At 42.7% G+C, this 19,190-nt stretch overlaps 1 long non-coding RNA gene across 1 annotated transcript; it reads right to left on the bottom strand.

Annotated features, from left to right (window-relative positions):
• Positions 1–17,705: 17,705 nt before the first annotated feature.
• Positions 17,706–18,661, bottom strand: LOC137857720 (uncharacterized). The gene is made up of 3 exons (XR_011097251.1): positions 18,278–18,661; positions 17,920–18,042; positions 17,706–17,829 (listed from the first exon to the last, which is right to left on the bottom strand). It is a non-coding gene; the product is annotated as an uncharacterized lncRNA (long non-coding RNA).
• Positions 18,662–19,190: the final 529 nt, after the last annotated feature.

The following is a 19,190-nucleotide window of genomic DNA, read 5'->3' as shown; positions in this document are numbered from 1 at the left end:
TCTGCCTGTCTCCAGCTATTGTCTCATTTCCTACTTAGACAAAAAGCTTTTTGGTCGGAGATTTCTGTCTTTGCACAATATCTACCAGGGTTTGATCTATTGCAAGAACTCAGTGACTCTAAGCTACAGGTTGATGCCCACCAGAGGAAACTACTTCAGAAGGTGCCACCAGGCAACTGCAGCAAACAAAATGCCCGTGAGAGCATGCATAGACCGTTTTGGCACAGAAGAAGGCAAGGTAGCTGAAACCACTGCTAAAGGTGTTTGCAATAACCCTGGCTCACTTTGTATTGAAATGGATTAGGGCTGCTCGCATGGTTGGTTGACTTGTGTCAGTCAAGCAGGGGGGTGGTTTTTATGTACAATAATCTCATAAATCTTCCTCAAATATCATGTGAGCAAATGATAATAATGAATTGAATACAGACACAGGACACCGATGTCTTTGACCCTGACTTTCTTTGATTGGTTTTCCCATGCACGAAATGAGAGACAGGAGGTAAAAGCTCCCTCACATTCTGGTTGCAGTAGAAGCCACCCTGGTGACGTGAATACCTGTTTCCCTTTCTCTAAATAACACACTGCTGCATGTCATGATCAGCGGCTTTGACTAATGTAATTATTAAATCCTCAAAAGTTGTACTTGCATTTGTCAAAACAGATCAAAGTTATGCTTTTATTAGTCTCCATGCATGCAGTGTGGGTCTGATAATACATCAGTTACTACTTATTATTCAACCGGTACAAGTGGAATGAAAGAAGAAAAAGAGGGTTTGTGTGTGTGTAATGCTATTTTTCAATTAGTCTGCTTGTGGTTTTCAGCATTAAATTGGATAAGTGAAAGATGGTGGATAGGACCCATCTGCCAGGAAATTGCTAGCATGTGGCCATCTGTTGCTATCCTGCATTTGATCAGTGGTACAGAGTGTGTGCTGATTAATTCATTCAAGTCCCTCTGAGGTACACAGCCTGACTAAGAATATACATCCTAATAAATAAAAACTCAATCAGTGAAAAGCATTTCATGCAAATATTGACTATTGTCACTGTTGTGTAGAACAAACATGAGGGACTCTTCCCCTTCCTTCTTCCCTCCTCTCCCTGCTCCAGCACAGCTAGGATCCCATCCGAAAGAAAACCAACTCAGCTGCTCGGAAGGAGCCATTCCCACGTACTGTGCAGCTCTCTCTGACATTGAATAAGTAGGCACTGTGGAGAGAATAGATCAAATTCTTGGCAGTTTTAAGCTCACTAATGGCAGGACACTTTCACCAAGGACTCAGTCCATCAGTTCATCTGAGGTGATCCATGCCCTGCTCCCCTCCTTTCACTGGGGGCTTCCAGGCTCAACTCTGCTTGTTGGGCACCTGCTGAATTAAAGTGCACCCTGAAAGTCCCTGCATGCCCTCAGGCCATGTCAGAGACACAGCCAAGGGTGGCCAAGAAAAGCAATGCGCATCTGGAGATCCTGTAGTCATCTGCATGGGATCCTGAAGGTGCATATGCTTTCCTCAGCTTAGCAAAAGGATCTGCACGTGTTAAATGTCCTATCTCTGAGCTTTCCAAAGGGAAAAGCCTATATGGCTCTTTTTGAAATAATAATAATAATAATAATAATAATAATAATAATAATAATAATAATAATAATAATAATAATAATAATAAATCAGCATTATTAATTAATTAATATATAAATTATGATATAATATAATACAATGTAATGATTATTATTTGTAATATAATTAACATAATATGATTACTTACTTAATAATAATAGTAATTTATTGTTATAATATATATATTGTTATATATTGTTAATATATGTAATATATTGTTTTATTATTATTATTATTATTATTATTATTATTATTATTATTATTATTATTATTATTATTATTATTATTATTATTATTATTATTATGTAATGGAAACAATTAAAAATTGGAAAATGATAAAATGTTTCAGGACACTGAAGTCCTTTTCCTCTTTTACCAGTCCTTCTCCTCCACTAGCTCAAGATGGATAAATTGGATCTTTCATACTTTTTCAGGGTAGTTACAATTTTCAAAAACCCATAAACTGTAGCCCCTCCAGCCCTAATCCTCAACATCTTCCACGTGTCTCCTCTGTTTCACCTCCCCGTGCCTTCTGCAGTTCATGTTGGCTTTTCCATGCCTATCAGATGTGGATAGCCAGGGAATCCTAACACCAGTCCATAGAACTTCTGGGGAGTCACATACCCTGGGATTACAATAAGGTGGATGACGGTGAGCTTTGAGATGCCACAAACTGTCACACACAGATGGAACTAGAGAAAGATGTGTTTACAGCAGCAAGCAGGCTTTCTGGAAGTAGTAGCAACTATTCTGAACTGCTTGGGCTTCAGATATCAGACAAAAGTATTAGAAGGCATTCTAATGCTTGACAACATTCCTCTATTCCCCATTATATTTTCATTGCACAACATCCGCTTGCAAGGTGACCAGGGCCAGATTCCTAAATTCTTTGAGTGAACAGTTAAAGGTCTGAATACATCACACTGTTTACCCTCTAGAGTGCAGAGACTAAATATTTCCACTTACCAAAAAATTGTTATAAAACATCTACTTTTGTGGCTGTTCGGTTAGCGCATCACAGCTTGCTTCGCTAGACTCATCATTGCTTTTATAGCCTTGATAAGGTTTATGATTGTTTTAATACATCAGGTCCTTGGGTAAACCCAGCGGTACCATCCGAGGCTTTCATTAGGGATGTTATAACTAAAAATAGCAGTCATGCTCAGAAGGCGTAGTGATCAAGTACATCCCTTGCTACACCAAATAACTCCCGTGTTTATCTTTTTCTCAAAACATGTTTTAAATGCTGTGTTGTGTTTTGTTTTGTTTTTTACAGCATTTTATTCTAACAAAAAGTTCATAGCCTTTGTCCTTCCTTTTGTCATGCTTAGGCGTGGAGGAGCAACAGAATGACTGAGCAGTGGTAAGAGCTGAATTAAGAATGCTATCTTCTACAAAGCAAAATCACAGATTAAGTTGCTTCCAGGGAGAACTATTTACTATTCAGCCTTCAAATAAAAAAGCGAATGAATAGTATCCCTTAGCAACCCTGACAAAATCCTTGATTTATAGCTGGAAATAAACAGTTAAGCTTTATTAGATACAATCACGTAAGTCCTCAAATCAGAGGTAATTCAAAGCTGGTGAGGTCCAGAATGCTGTATTTGAGCCTTCAGATTTGAGTTCAGTTTATCCATCTTTGCAAAATTAGCTTTGTCGAAGTTGCAAAATGTGACTGTAGCATTGAAGAAAGAATGAAATTCACCCAAGGTGGCAGCAGTCCTCAGCAGCACAGCACTCTGGCTCCTGGGAATTTGCTGGGCCCTTCTCCTTCCTCCTCCTCTTGCAGGATTTACACCACTACAGGGGTGAGTGAGCCTTCCAGTTTGGGCCATTTATGAGCAGGGTTGCACATGCCTGAAAGAGACAGGGACTTCGGGGCCTCAGCTACTGCTGGATTGCTGTATCATGGCCCTGTTCTAGATTCTAAGAATATTTAGAGGTTTAGGGACCAAACCTGGATGCAGCTCCAGTCAGCATGGGAGAACTGGCTGAAAATTCACTCGTAGAGAATCCGCAAGTCTCTGATCCTTTCTCCTGCAGACGGATTTCTGCCCCTGGGACATTCTAACCTGACGTGCTTAACAGCAGGGAGAAATGGCTTGAACAGAAAATAACTATCCTTAAACATTTGTTTTTGCTTTCTCTACTATTCAGCTCGACATTTTGAAGGTGGGTGACTGTCACTACGGGAGGTACTATGAGAATTAGTGGGATAGTCGTCTGCAAGTATTTTAGGTGTCTGTGATCATTGCAAAGATGCTTTTTACCTCCAATACCAAATTCTGGGTGGACAGAACTAATTAATTGGAGCTTATTTTAATATTAAATAGGAAGCCCTTGTTAGTAGAATCTCAGAGAAAAATGTCAAGGTTTAATTGCTTTCTGTGCTTTTGCATACACACACGTACATGCACACACAGAGCTGTCACAGATTTTCCTTCACACCTTTGGGGTTCAAGTGCTCTTCCCACGCTCTTCCTGATTTTGGGGATTTTTTCCAGGGGCCTGTGGGCTTCCACATTCCTCAGCACAGCAAGCTCGCAAACCAGCACTGCAGGCAGCCGAAGGACTGCCCCGTTACCTTGCAGATACCCAAGAGCAGAGCTTTGCATGACTAAGCCAGGAGCTTATTTATAGGTATTGTTAAACCCAGAGGAATGGTTTCCTTGTGCTTGTGGCAGTTACCATGACATTTCTCGTTAAAAAGAAAAGAAAAAGAAAGATTTAGGTAAAAGCAAATGTAATAAGCAGCCAAAAAAATAAAAATAAAAAATCCAAGGTAGACAACATTTTTGCAGACATTTTAAAACCAGAAATGGAGAGAGTTTGGAGAGCTGTAGCCATTGCTCTCACCCTGCTTGCATCCAGCCCACAGGCTGTCAGACTGAAGAGCTCTGTACAGCCCTGATGTGTCTGGAGACACTGCTTTTCATATTACCCCTGTCCTCAATTAACAAATGAAATTGTCACGACTAACAAAAGACTTTCCATGCCCATGACCCAAGCAGCTTTATGAGTGTTTAGCAGGCACCAGCCTCACGTCTGTAATACAGGGCTGTTTGCTTCCAGTACTGACTTATACAGTTCCCCAAATGCCTGTTTATTACAGGATGTGAGAATGATGGGACATACAGACATCTGTGTTAACCTCACTGTGTTCCCTGTCTGAGTCCTGCCCTAATTAAATTTGGGAGCCTGGTAATTTCTCCATGGACCAGTTTGCAACACAGACAGCAAGTTCTCTGCTGAGATAATGAAACTGTTATAATCTGTAGGATATGCTTTCCTGGGCTGCAGAGTTTATATTTGGGGTTAAAAAAAGAGCAGAAAAGGCTTGAGTTTTTATCATTTTTCCATCTAGATGGTAACTAGCAGTTCTTCAGCTCCCTGGGAATTCCCCGCATGCCACTGACACCGTGAATCACGGTGCTCAGCTCCATCTCTGATGCTCAAACATGTCGAAGTTCACTTTAATTTGTAACAGGCTGTACTGTGGGGCCCTTTAGAAGCCAACATGATATATTTGTTATCAGTAGCCGGTGCCTTTGTTTTTCTCAGTGAGCAGAACGAGACGCCAGCAACCCTGCTGTGCTGAGATGGAGCTGGAGAATAACACAGCTCAGGCTCCGTCCTCGCAGCCCGGTCTGCGGAGCGGGCTAACGCTGCTCTCAGCATTCGTCTGACATCCACTGGGACGTGCAGGGGGATGTATTATCTTTATTTATTGAGGCCCCCACCATGGTTTGGATCACTCCTTAACAAGGTCACCATAATCACATTGCAATCAGGCTGCCCTTTTCCTTCCCAGTCCTGTAATTAGTGTTTGCCCTTGTAACTGGAAGATTAACCACATGACCTATTATTAACCTCTCTTCACCTATTATGGTCTCTTTGGTGTTCTTTTTTAATGCAGATACTGTTGAAACAGGGGCTGGTTTAATTATATTGTATTAACATGGGAGAGATTCTCAAACATGTAGGGAATGTGGTGATTATAGATTTAATGATAACTGCAGTATCTGAAAGTGTAAATGTTGTATAATTAGAGCAACTCCAGTGCAACAACACATGGTACTCTGTGCTTGCTACAAATCACAGTGGCTCCACTGTACAAATTGATGACATATGCAGATACACTCTGTCCCGTGGAGCCCCATTTCAGGGCATCCAGTCCTGGTGTTGACAGTCAAGAGCCTGATTAGGGCTCATAGCCTCATTCCGGGTGGTTTTCAGCTTATCTCCATTTCAGCATCCTTTCCGTTGGGGGGAAATGTGCCTTCACACATTTCCCCAGTGCTCATCCTGCATCTCCACCAAGGCCTGAAGTGGTCCAGAGGCCACCTGGTCCAGCCAAAGGCAGGATGCAAGAGCAACAAAACGTAAGAGGAAGGATAATGATATCAGCAATTACATTACAGTTATTACAAACTATTAATGGCACTGAATCACGCTATCTAATCAGGTCCTCCTGAGATTTCTTATCCTGTGAGTCTAATTGAACAAAACCTGAATAATAAACATAAACAGAACACTGGTGACCAACAGACCACATCATTATTTGGGGACTGAGGGCTCTGAGCCAGCAGGCCTTTCATATGCTGTGAATAGTCCCTACTAAGAGAATTAAATAGAGAATAGTCTGTATAAATGTTTTTGGGACTGCAAGCCACCTCAAAAAGTACTTGACATTTACTCACAGGTAAAACAAGCAAAGTGAGTTGTACAAGTGATACTCTGAATTATTCATCCAGTTTTGGCTCATTGGGAATGTGCTCTCATATCCTTCAGCAAGCTGCTGAATTACCTGTTACCCTTTCCGGTATTAAGGTCATGCCCTGCATCACTGTAGGAATGTGTATGCATATATATATATCTCTCCTGGTCCTTGTACCGTGATTAGATCACCTAATGCCAGGTCAGAACAGTCTCCTCTCCAGAAACACACCGCACTTTTACTTAAAAACACACCAGTTTTACTTAAATGGCTAGAGGAGAGTGGATAATGAGTTAGGTTAGGTAACAATGCTAGCTGCCACAGAGTGGAGGAGGAAGCTGGCAGCAGCACCTAATAGCTTATTTCCACTTTCTGTTGGTTCTTTGATGCAAACTCTACATTTATAAAGTAAAAAACCTTCTCGGATGAACATCAATCTGATGCTGTGTTTCCCTTCCTACTCATGGCGCCCCAAGTAGACTATGTGGGACAGCTGATGGCCAGTCTATGGTCATGTCTGAACTGGTAGACCAAGAGCTTTTGCTGGCTGGTGATGATATTCTGACTGGTGATTGTGTACCCACCTGCCCAGCAGCTGGAACGCAGACTGGGAGAAACCTCATATTAAACACACTCAACTGCTGCTCTGTGTGAGTCCTGAAAGTCAGGGAGGGCATACAGTTTCACCCTGTAAAATGAATCAGGCAAAACAGAGCTACTGAACTTCCTTACTGTGCCTCTAAAGCAGCAGTGGGTGAAGCGACTCCTTGATATGGAAGGTCCCATATGCCTACTTTGTGCATACCCTGTCTCTACTTGTCCCCAGCCGGTCTAGCACCCAATCCATATTCTGCCAAACTTATGGACGATCCTTCTTGTTGAACCAGGGCCCAAGAGCTCAGATGTTGGTCTCATCCTTCATAAATTCCCCATGAGCTGCAGATGGCAAGGTCTCTTTCCATGTGATAGGATCATTTGCTGAAACTGTGGCCCCAGTGAAGACAACGGATGGCAGCACACACGCAAAGGCAAAGATATCATGGAGCTGTGGGCACCACCACTATGTGCACTTCTCTCTCTGCCATGGTGCATGGTTCTGGATCTCCAGTGCTGTAACTTAACAGCCATCAGCACCCAAGGGCTTCCAGTGCTGCCCATAGTCTTGGACTTTGTTATGTAGAATATAATTCTGGGCATAGGTGCTGCAGACATATCAATTGAGGTTAAATTCGGGGATATCCCACTGGAAAAAAAAAAAAAAAAAAAAAAGAAAAATGACAGGGACCAGCTCAGTAGGATGCCATCTTTTTATTTCTGTTAGCAAAAAGAAGTAACAAATTTAAGCAGCATTTTAATCTAACAGCTTCATAACAAGTAAAAAACAAAAAAGAAACAAACAGAAAAACTCCTATATAACTGCATTTGTCGTCAAGATTATCACTATAAATTCATCTCATAAGTCTTATCCCTCTAAAAATACCTATAAACACTTTATGTTTGATCTCTATTACAATTTGCTGTAATCACTAGAGAAAAATTTGAAAGCTGTCTAAATCTCACAAACAAGTAGAAAGGAGGATTTTTATGATTTATAGTGTAATCTCCTTTCCTCAGTTTTTAGGGGATATCAAAAGTGATAGTTTAATCACACATCTATCTATGACAGGAAATAAAGGAGAGACACACGTAATATAAAAGGAGAATTCAATCCAAGCAGATATTCTATATCGTCTGGTGATGGGAAAAAAATCACCCATGTTTGCTGCTAATTCAAACTCACTCACCATAGATTGCCTCTTAAAATATTTCATTTTCTACTTAATTTGTTTGCAGTGAGTCTGAATTGTACTAACTGATTCTCATTTTTCATCTACACGCAGCTCGATTGCTGTTGTTTTCTGATCTATGCAGCCAAGGAAATACCTCCAATGGGGACCTGACAGAGTTGTTGGGATCTCTTTGCACTTAGAATTTTGCTTTCTGGTAGCATTCAGATGGTACCTTCCCAAACATCCTGCAGGAGAAGTTGAGAAAACTGTGCTGCATTTTCAAGTGAATAAAAATGCTACTGTCATGTATTTTCCATGTCCAAAATCATGTATACTGTTACTTCCCCCTGTGTTGTTGGACAGATAAAGTATCTGAGATTCACAGGTCAACAATGATACGATTTACTTAGGAATGTTTATGTACTACTCCAATTTCTTAAGCCTGGACAAGTAACCATAGGAGACCTGATGTTCAGTGGGCCCAGAACTGAGGACAGAAATATCTGCCTGGGGGCTGAAATCAGTAAAGACCCCCTAACATTCAGAATCCATTTGATAGAGAGGAGAGAACCCACAGTAAACTCTGAGATCAAGAAACCATGGGGCTCTACTCCTCGTGAAGGGCAAAAATGGAACATAGGATGTCTCTTAGTGATTCTATTAACAAGGGACAAGACTTTATTTGGATCTGAATCACAAATACTTCTCTGTTGGCTGCAGTAGTACAGTCTTCCACATGTCTAGCAGCATGGTAGATGACATCTGGTGTAGACTGGAGAGAGGGCAAAGTCTTTCATTTAGTGGCATAATGACAGCAATTACTGGAACTCATCTGGTAGCAGGAGATGGTGATTTTCTTGTGGGCTTTAGGTTGAGGCTTCAGACAATTAGCAAACTTCTTAAAGTCCTACAGAGATGCATGCAGATGGAAGGGTGCACTCGGGTGTAACTTTTTTCATTCTTGCCACAATAACAAGAGAAAAGGAGAATGGAGCTCCCTATTTGTAAGAGTAATTATGTCAAAGTTCCCCAGGAAATACTGAACAAAGCATTTTTTAAAGCCATTGCTCTGTGCCACTGGATAGATTGTAGTCATGGCCCTCATTATCTTTGAAATTAACCATCCCTGGTGTAGAGTTATAAAATTTTCTTCATACCCATCTCTACATAGTTCCTATACCACTACAGACCTATTACCCCTCCATTGCTCCCCATGGCTGCCACATATTCTGGCCCAGAGCACTTCTCACTGCTGGGCATTAAGGCAAGCACTTGTTCTTGATCATTGCTGTCCTCCACCACTGTGATTCCCTCCAGATTCATGGCATCCAATATGTCTCTTACCATCAAAATGACAAGCCATAAACTTTACCCCCTTTTCAACACCAAGAGAAGGCCACTTGGATCAGTCTTGGAGGATCAGAAGTACAGACCTGAGTGTTACTGCTGTTTGCCATGCTCTGAGGTGCTTTTTCTAAAGTTGTTCTGCTTATTTATAAGCCACGTGTTCACATCTTTTACATGCAGTGGTTTATTTCTTCTGCTTAATGAAAGCTGATGCTTTACATGGAGAAAGGCCTTTTTTAGTGAATCATGCAGAGCATTCAGGACACAATTTGCCTGTAAGAAATCCCAGAGCAAATGTGACCTGACAACAGAAAGTTTGGTTCTTCATGCCCAGTTCCCAAAGATTTGCCAACATGAAAGCTACAATTTATGACTAATACAGCTGCAATACAGTATTTGGAAGAAAAAAAATATCATTGATTTACACAGAAAACTCTAATTTATGTATTATCGAAGTATATGACCTTCCTGAGCCAGAACAATTTTGGTACCATTCAAAGTGAGCATTTTCCAGAGCTATGGCACTATTTCAATGACAAAGAAGGGAGTGACATGAGCAGGCTGTAATTTCCCCATAGAACTTTGTGTGGGAGTTCAGCTGCATGCGTGCATGTGAGTGAAAAAGAAAGGGACAGGCAGAGAGAAGAAGAAACTTGCTGCATTATGCATTAATGTGAGTGTATGTAGGCAGAGCACAAGCCAGAATTTTCTCTCTTGGGGGCCCAGAGTTAGGTCCTTAACTTCGTATTGAGGTACTTATGCAGAAGTGCTCCAAATGAATTCCGGGAGTGCACAACTGCCCACTACTTCAATTATGGTCATATTAAGAACTCAGCATTCACTCACATTGTTTAGTCCACTTACAAATCTGAATGGCTTAGAATAATAGGAGCTTGCATTGCAATTGTTCACCCTAAACTCAAACAAACCCCCTTTTCTGACTTCTCTTTTTCAATGCTACTAAGAAAACATACTGCTCTGTAAAAACAAACAAATGAACAGTCTTCCACTCCCCAGCAATTTAGGAAATATGTTTGGTTTACCTGACACTGAGCAAAAAGAGGAATCCTATGAGAGCATCTCATAGGATGAGATTCCTAAAACCCTCTCACATTTTGGGACTGGCTCCTTATCCATGGTGAACAGGGAGGACTGTACCACCACCTTCCCTTGATAACAGAGCTACTCCTGATAAGGTCTGAGCACTAACCAGCAGCATGACAGTGAGGAAGTCTAGAGCAGCAAGAGGAAACACGCAGAGATATGAGACCCAGTTTTGGAAGATGACTTCTCATGTTGACTTCTGACAGGGCAGAGTTCAGCACTCTCAGAGCAAAACGGCCTCCTAAATTTGTGGTGTGGGGGAGGACAGGTGTTGCAGAAGTGCTCTTTTGCTCTTTGAGGAATTGGCAAGGTTTCCAGTGGCACCGATAGGACCTGTCTATGAAGGTGGGAGCTTAAAACACTAAGGATTAGGCCTCTTCCTAATTCCATGGAAAATATACATGTTTCTTCAGAAAACAGGCACTGGGGCCCAGGGGCTGCTAGGCTTTCACATGCCACACAAACAGCACCCAGTGCTCCAGCTCACCTCCATTGTGCTGACAGTCTGAGCACTCCCAAACCCTCCTGCCAAACCGCATCAGACTTTTGTGAAAATTGTCACAATTATATCCACAAGCTCTGAACTGAAAAAAATAATATATATATATATATATATATTTTATTTTTTTTTTTCTTAAAAAGAAAAAGCTCCATCCAAAGCTTTCAGCCTAACAGACAGCTTCTCCTGAAATGACAGCTCCTCCATGTGCCATGTTATCTAACACCCCAGTTGTATCTTTATACATCTCTGTCACCTCCTCTCAGGCTCACAGACCTAGAGCCTGGTACTTTCACGGCTATCATTTTGCCAAGCCTCGTCTCCAATGCTCTCTCAAACACAGGGCCATGCTGATTATTTCTTTGATTCTGCAGCATGTTCAAAGCCATTTGCTCTTTTCTTTCTTGCTGTTTCTGATCTGGGCTCCAGCCTCAAGAAGAGCACTTAAATGTATGCTATGCTTAAAGCTAGTCTCTATGTGATAGCCTGAAAGAAGATGATTTTCTGGATCAAGGTCCCCTTCATCAGGACTATTCTTAAATAGCCCAGTCTTTTTGAAGGAATGGGACGCTTAAATGATTATTCCACTCCCTGAATGTTTCTCCAAGACAAATGAAGATGGCTTACTGTCATGCACCTTGGAGCTGATGTCTTGGACACACTGAGCAATGAGTGTTCCTGCAGGGCTCTGCTGCTCATTGTTTCCTCAGCCCCTGGGGTTATTCCCTTCCCTGGTAGCCCAGCCTGCCCCAGGCTCAGCTTCCTTTTGCCAAGCAGCATGAAAAAACAGCAAAGACCCAAATATGTAAGGATCTCTGTGTGGTCCAGGTGGTTCATTCAGCAGTGCCTCCAGGAACGGATGCTATAGTTTAGCAGCTCCATCCCTACTATTTTTTGGGAGAGGGTATATAGAATAGAATATTCTGAGTCGTAAGGAACTCAACAAGGATCACTGAGTCCAATACGTGGCCCCACACAGGACACTAAAAATCAGACACGATGTCTGACAGCATTGTCCAAGTGCTTCTTGAACTCTGTCAGGCTCTGTGCTCTGACCACTGCCCTGGGGAGCCTGTCCCAGTGACTGACCACCCTCTGGGTGCAGAACCTTTCCCTAACCCCCAGCCTGACCCTCCCCTGTCCCAGCTCCATGCCGTCCCCTCGGGTCCTGTCGCTGTCCCCAGAGAGCAGAGCTCAGCGCCTGCCCCTCCGCTCCCCTCGTGAGGGAGCTGCAGGCCGCCATGAGGCCTCCCCTCAGCCTGCTCTGCTTGGGGCTGAGCAAACCAAGGCACCTCAGCCACTCCTCATACATCCTCCCCTTCAGACCCCCCACTATCTTTGTAGTCCTCCTTTGGGCACTCTTTAATAGTTTTATCTGCTTATCTTGTGGCACCCAGAACTGCACACAGTATTGGAGGTGAGGCTGCACCAGTGCAGAGCAGAGCGGGACAATCCCTTCCCTCACCTGGCCAGCAGTGCCATGCTTGATTGTCTCCAGGGTACAGTTGGCCTTTTGGCTGCCAGGGCCCGCTTCTAACTCATATTCAACTTGCCATCAACAAAAGGAGTTTTCTTATTCCTCAGAGATGTACTTTTGCTATCACAGCCTGCATCACATGTATCAAACTGCCCTGGCCCTTAGCCAGCTTTCTGTTATGGTTCATCAACTTCTGAAACACCCCAAAGTATTGTTCCTACATACATGTGCACCTGTTTATATGGGTCTATACGCACAGGAATGAATTAAACCCTGTAGCATTTCAATATTAGTTTCCTTTACAAAGGAAAAAGTAGGACAGACTTGTAGCATTTGTAATGATCATGAAGTGGATTCACAACAGACCTGAAGCTGAACTATTATCCCCACCTAACCATTTACAATCACCCCGTTAGTCCACTCCTTACGCTTCTTAGGAAAACTGAATGTTTCATGATATCGACAAGCAAAAATCTCCCACAGGACATTTTCTGACTTTCTGTGGTTTTTAACCACATCTTGTTAATATTCTTTTCTTTTTTTTTTTTTTTTTTTCCCTCTATTCTCTTCACAAACATTACTTCTTAAAAACTGTCAGATATTTCTGCACCCTTAAAAGTCACCCCAGATCCAATCATGCAATAAACTATAGCCCCAGATGGCTTACAATTCTCAATTATTTTTCTGAAGTCCTTGTATAACACAATGCTTGCAAGAAAGATGGAGAACTTCAGTGGTGTGGTGTTTTTGTTTTTTTTTAAGAATTAGTGTCAAAACAATTCTATCAGCCCATGGCACTAAATACTTTAATTACTGTTTCTTAATTTCAAGAGACAAAACTTCAATTATAATAACAGAAACATCCATCAGAGAAGGCATCTTTGCTTTATGATTAACAGTTGTCCTGATAAAACTCAGAGAGCAAGATATTTGCAGGACTATATTTTAAAAACATAAGCAGAGGGAAATGAGCTTGAGTGACAGAGGAATATTTAGTACCTTCTCTATTGCTTCAGGGGCAGTAGGGAAGTAGGAAATTAGGAACAGTTTCTGGCATGATAGCCCTCACTATTTATAGGATTATATGCCTGGATTAGCTAGTACAATTCTTAAGATATTCTCAAAAATCTTGCCTCTAAAGCCAACATTTTAGTCTCTTAAAAAAAAAAAAAAAAAAAAAAAATATTACAGAAGCAGCCTGTGCAGCTATTTGCCTACTGTCAGAGCTGAGTGTTGCAAGTGATGACATGAAGCCAAAGCTAATTTTGTACTCGAAGAGTTTCTAAAATCTGTGTACATAGAAACAGACTTTTTTTTTTTTTTTTTTTTTTTTTTTTTTTTTTTTTTTTATCAGCAGAGTAATAAGACTGTTTGTATTTTCCCCTGTATAAGTTCACTAGATCACTCTGCTTACAAAATTAGCTCTGGGCAGAACTCTTCCAGGAGCTGAAGTAGGACCTCTCTCCTACTATACTCTGAATCCGTTTTTCTTTCCTTTATTTTATTTTATTTTATTTTATTTTATTTTATTTTATTTTATTTTATTTTATTTTATTTTATTTTATTTATTTTTTCCTCTTATTAGTATACAAAATCCTTGGCAAAATTCAGGCATGATTATGCAAAGAGCCACTGGTCGAGCTTCGTTACAGCTGTTGGTAATGCTGCTCCCTGCCACAAGCCAGTATAGGTGTAGGGCTGCACTTTCTGTAGTCAGTCACAGTTTTATATGCCTGACCTGGACCATGGCAAGGGGGTACATCTGTCAGAAAGGCCTAAGCACTTGTGCTCTCTAAGAAATGTCCTAGAGGTATTTCAAGAGGGACCCTCTGAAATTGGGACACCTTGCATGACTAAAGACCTTGCAAGTTGAGTCCATTGTGATTTCCCATCCACTATAGTGTAACTGTGCATGTATTTTTGAGTTGAATACTTTTTTTTTTTTTTTTTTTTTTTAAACATATGCCCAACTGATGAAGAAAAAATGCCACCTCTATAGAAGAGGGACAATAATCCAGAAATTAACACTGCAGCCCCTCAACTCCTTGGCTACAGTGAACTCTGTGCTGAAAGCACACTGAAGAGAGCAAGCTGGATTCTCTTTTTCATTAAAATGAAGTTATCATAGTTTTCTGCTTCACATGGACCTTTTCAGTAAATGTTATTAATTGTAAAACATCCCTCTACAACACTGATGGGGATTCTTCAGATCGCTATCAAAACTTTGGAAATGAATATAATTCATCCCAATACCTTCCTGAGTGGGGAGTTGAAAAATAATTCAATCTTCCTGATAAATTTCCAAGTAAAAAAATTAGTAATCATCAGTTACAGGAATGTATGTGAGACCTAAGTGTTTAAATCTTTGTAGGAATTTGTAGTTAATATGCCTAGGCTAATTAAATGCAGCAAAGGCAGTCCAGGCTAAACTCTCTACAGCCAGGGAAGGGAACTGGAAGGATATGAAGGATGGGAGTTTGTAATAATATGAGCAAAATTGTAATCAAAGTCCTGTCTGAGTAGAAGCCTGCTAGAACAGTGCTCTAGCACAACACTCTTGAACACTGGAGAAGACTTCTGGGCCAAGGCTGCGAAACATGCTACCAATGTAGCTGGGTCTGGAGGACAGGAGTGAAAGGGTCTCCTGTCTTCTCTCACCTATCTCTTCTCCTTGGCCCATGTGCCCTATATCAGTCATATATCCCATAGCAGTAATTTGGAAGGGGAAGGACATAAAGGAGAGAAGGAATTCCCATGCAGGGAAATGTTCAGAGTCTGAACACATTGGAGAGGGAGCAGCCATGGAAGCTATCAGCCATTATCCCCACCGAAGAGATGGGAAAGTGAGGCACTGACATTATACCACGCTGCACCATCCCAAGCACTCTTGAATGCCACTGTTCAGATGCAGCTGGAGGCAGTCAATGGACTGCCTGCAGCCTGTGCAGGTGCTAGGAGCAAACCCAGCTCTCCATTTCAAGCAATTCAAGAAAGATACAGAATCATAGAATTATAGTATCATTTAGATTGGGAAAGACCTCTAAAATCATCAAGTCCAACCTTTAATCTAGCACTACCAAGTCCGCCACTAAACCATGTCCCTAAGCACCACTCAGCTACTTCCCCAGGCAGCCTGTTCCAATGCTTCACAACCCTTTCAGAGAAAAATTTTTACCTAATATCCTACCTAGGCCTCTGGGGGAGCTTCTTTAGTCTCTGTCATGTGGGAAGTCAGGCGGGGTTAGGAAGATCACTTCAAGCATTCAAACTCTGCAAAACTCTGGTGTCTCAGGCAATCAGCTGAACCCCAGGGCCCCACTTCCTCTCTGGAAGCTGCAAAGTGAAGTGTGTGTTGATCATTTGTGGCTGTAAAAATCCTTTCCTCACTGAAAGACGGAAGCCTTTCTTCTCTTGCGGTTTCATTAGTTTAGAAATCAAACAACCAGCTCTGAAGGCAGCTGCTGGGACACAGATCTGTGAGCTTTCCATTAACCCCCTCTTCGGGCTTCTCCTGCACAGGGATAACATACGTCTTCTTTCTAAGCATGGCAAGATCTTTAGTTGCGATGGGCTGCTCTTTCATGCAGGTTCTCATGCAGACATCGCCTCTTTTATCACACTGGCAGATGAGGATCAGCTTCCTAGGAGGAAAGTGGGCAATGACCCTGATCGATCGTCCATCACAGTAGCCTTGGCTGAGTTTCAAAACAGCTGGAAAAGCGCAACAAACAGAGGAGCCTCAGAGCAGAATACAAGCTGCCCTGCTCCAGGCTCGGTCTTGCACCTGCCAAAGTACATGGCAGCTCCTGACTAAATCCAGTGCAAAAAGGTGTTTTTTTTTTTTTTTTTTTTTTTTTTTTTTTTTTCTGGTGTCTGCAGTGATCAATGAGGAACCAGTGCAGAGTGCCTGAATCTCCTGCGGCAGAAAGCAAGGCAGGTGCCGGTGAATTGGATTGCCGTGAAAGTGGCTCTCAAAAGAACTGCTGGCTCCTACGAGGGCTCATGCAGGGTCGTTCATCACCATGGCAGATACCAAGCGCTATCAGCAGCATGGAAAAGAAATTAAAAGTGGGTAAAAAAGACCTTTCTGTTTAGCCAGAGGATAAGTAATAGATCAAAACATTTAAAGTGTCAGCATATTGCTGCAGCCCAGGCATGCAAGTGGGTTCCTGCAGTGTGACACACGGCAGAGTTGTCACCTATGTGATGGAGCATGTTGGTGGGCGATAACCAGGAGAAAAGTGTGAGTGACCTGTGGCAGCTCACTGCCGTACCCATGTATCAGGCTCCTGGCTGAGCTTGAGAGCAGAGTGGGGAGAGCAGCTATCCTGGCCACACAGGAGCAGGATGAGGCTGGACACAGGGCACGGGACTCTGCCCATTGCCTGCTTGGCCTTGGAGAGGTAGAACTGTTCCCCAAGGCAGTCTTCTAGTGGTTTTTTTTTCGTTTTTTTTTTTTTGTTTGTTTGTTTGTTTTTTGTTTTGTTTTTACTACAGTAAAGACACCATTTCCTGGATTATTAAATTTTCTTTTCAGTTTTGAGGCTTTGCAGAGGGTGCTTATGCATTTAATAGGACCACAGCATGCTCACTGCTGTACAGAAGGAGGAGCGAAGAAGCAATCCCTGCCTATTAGGAATATTTGCTGCTCTTTGACATTGAAATTTTAGTTCCTTAACTTACTCCCTCCAATTGCATTGGGTCAACATCTGCAGAGGTGAAGGTGAGCTCAGAGCAACCAAAGGAGACAGACCCAATTGCCACGTGCTTTCTCCCAGCAAGGTGCATTTGCATGCTCTGCATCAAGTCCCTGGCGTCACCTCAGCAGGTTTCAGTGGCTTTCCAGGAAAGTAGCACTGCCCACCCCACCTACCCCAATGAGTTAAACCCTTGCTGGGCTCTCACCAGCATTTTGCAGCTTCTTCTGTCACAGGGAGGGAGCAGAGCAAGCTGGCTTCTCCTTGAAATTCAGTTCATACATGCATAAAACCCCACAAGACAGCAGATAACCAAAGTTTTCAAATACATATCACCTCTGTAAACTTATTTCTTGCAGGGCAGGGACAGGAGTGGATCTCCAACTCCTAGTGACACACCTGTGCCAGCAGCCCCCAGCCAAATGTGTGCTCCTGGCTGTCATTTCCCCACCTTCCTGGGTCACTTGTCCCCCTGCTCCCTCCTGCCATGGTCCCGCTGCCTGGTGGGTTGGGGTGTGCTCACCTGCACCCAGCCTGGCTGTGTTCACTGGAGTGGCAGTAACAGCCTTGCAGACCTCCCCTTTCTAGCTGAGTGCAAACCTGCTGAATTTATCAAAATAAATAATATTTATATGTATTATGCATATATGTGAGGAAATGGGCTGTCTGGTGAATGCAGGCTTCTGAGCTTACCTGGACACAGAGAGCACGTACAGACCTCTCAGGATTATGTATCCTGTAGGCATGTCAAAGTGGCCAGAAAACAGAAAAGCAGCTGTGCATGTTTTTCTCTCTCCTCTCACTTCGGGACTAAGCCTATAAAATAATAATGTGTCTTTCTAGTATTATCATTTGTCTTTGATTTTCTGTAGAGAATTGCATAACAGCAACAGTCCTATTAGCATTCAGCACTCCATTTTTTGCTTTGTGCTTTCTCCCTTATTCTTTTGGCTTAATAAAGAAATGAATTTTGCATTTGCTAGTTGCCTGACAGCCCAGGAGGCTGGGCTGTCCCCTGTTTAGCTGTTAAATAGGAAAACATGGGACTCACCTATGTGGTAGTCCCTTCACAGTTTGCCAGCTCTGTCCATACAGTAGGAAGCAGGGAAATTCAGATCACATGAAACTGGTGATGCTGATGGGAACTTAAATGAGGAACAGGGACTGAAAGCTGCCACTGCCAGGGGCAATTAGTACTAGATGGCCACATTTATAAACCCTTGGGTATGAATAGGTTGAAAGGTGCTGTGTGCAAGGTCTGCTTTTGATCATGGGTAGCGTGGATCCAGCACATGGCAATGGGGTTTGCAATGCCTGGCTGCTTCAGAGGGGCTAAAGGCCGGGAAATATTTGCAAAGAGCTGCTGCCTTTAAACATTGCCTAAGATGCCTCAGTCAGCATGGAGGGGTGCAACATTTCCCCCACAAGGAATCAGCATCAAGTTTGAGGCCCAGAGCAGTGGGGCTGGCTCTCCAGAGCAGCAACCAAACCCAGCAGCAGCTTCTCTTAATCTGGTTGCACAGCTGCAGAGCATCACAGCTGGGTCAGAAACACTGCTCCGAGAGTGTGAAGGACTTGCCCCTCTCCCTCCCCCTTTGGGTAACGCTGTGGAATAAAATATTTTTTATTTCTAGTGCCAAGAGAGGAAAAGCAAATTTTCCAGGGAATGAAGGTTATTGAAATTTCTGGCACAGCCACTAGATGCCCCTGTTTTCTGATGAGCGCTGCAGAGCGGGGCATGCGCCGGGTGCCGCAGGCAGGGCCTGGAGTTGGAGCTCAAACTATGCAGAAATCCTGATTGTTTCAGCCTTTTCCTCCCTAATGACCTTCTAATTAGCTGGGACTTTGCTAGCAATTAGGAGAGATGGCGATGCACAGCAAATGGGAATGGTCTCATGCACCTGCCTTTTCTGCTCCTGTTTTGTGGTGGCTCTGGAGGAGGGGACATAAAGCTTGGTCACCGA

This window comes from Anas acuta, chromosome 5 (genome assembly GCF_963932015.1).
Source record: "Anas acuta chromosome 5, bAnaAcu1.1, whole genome shotgun sequence".
Classification (NCBI taxonomy): domain Eukaryota; kingdom Metazoa; phylum Chordata; class Aves; order Anseriformes; family Anatidae; genus Anas; species Anas acuta.
This window is presented reverse-complemented; position numbering and strand designations above follow the sequence as displayed.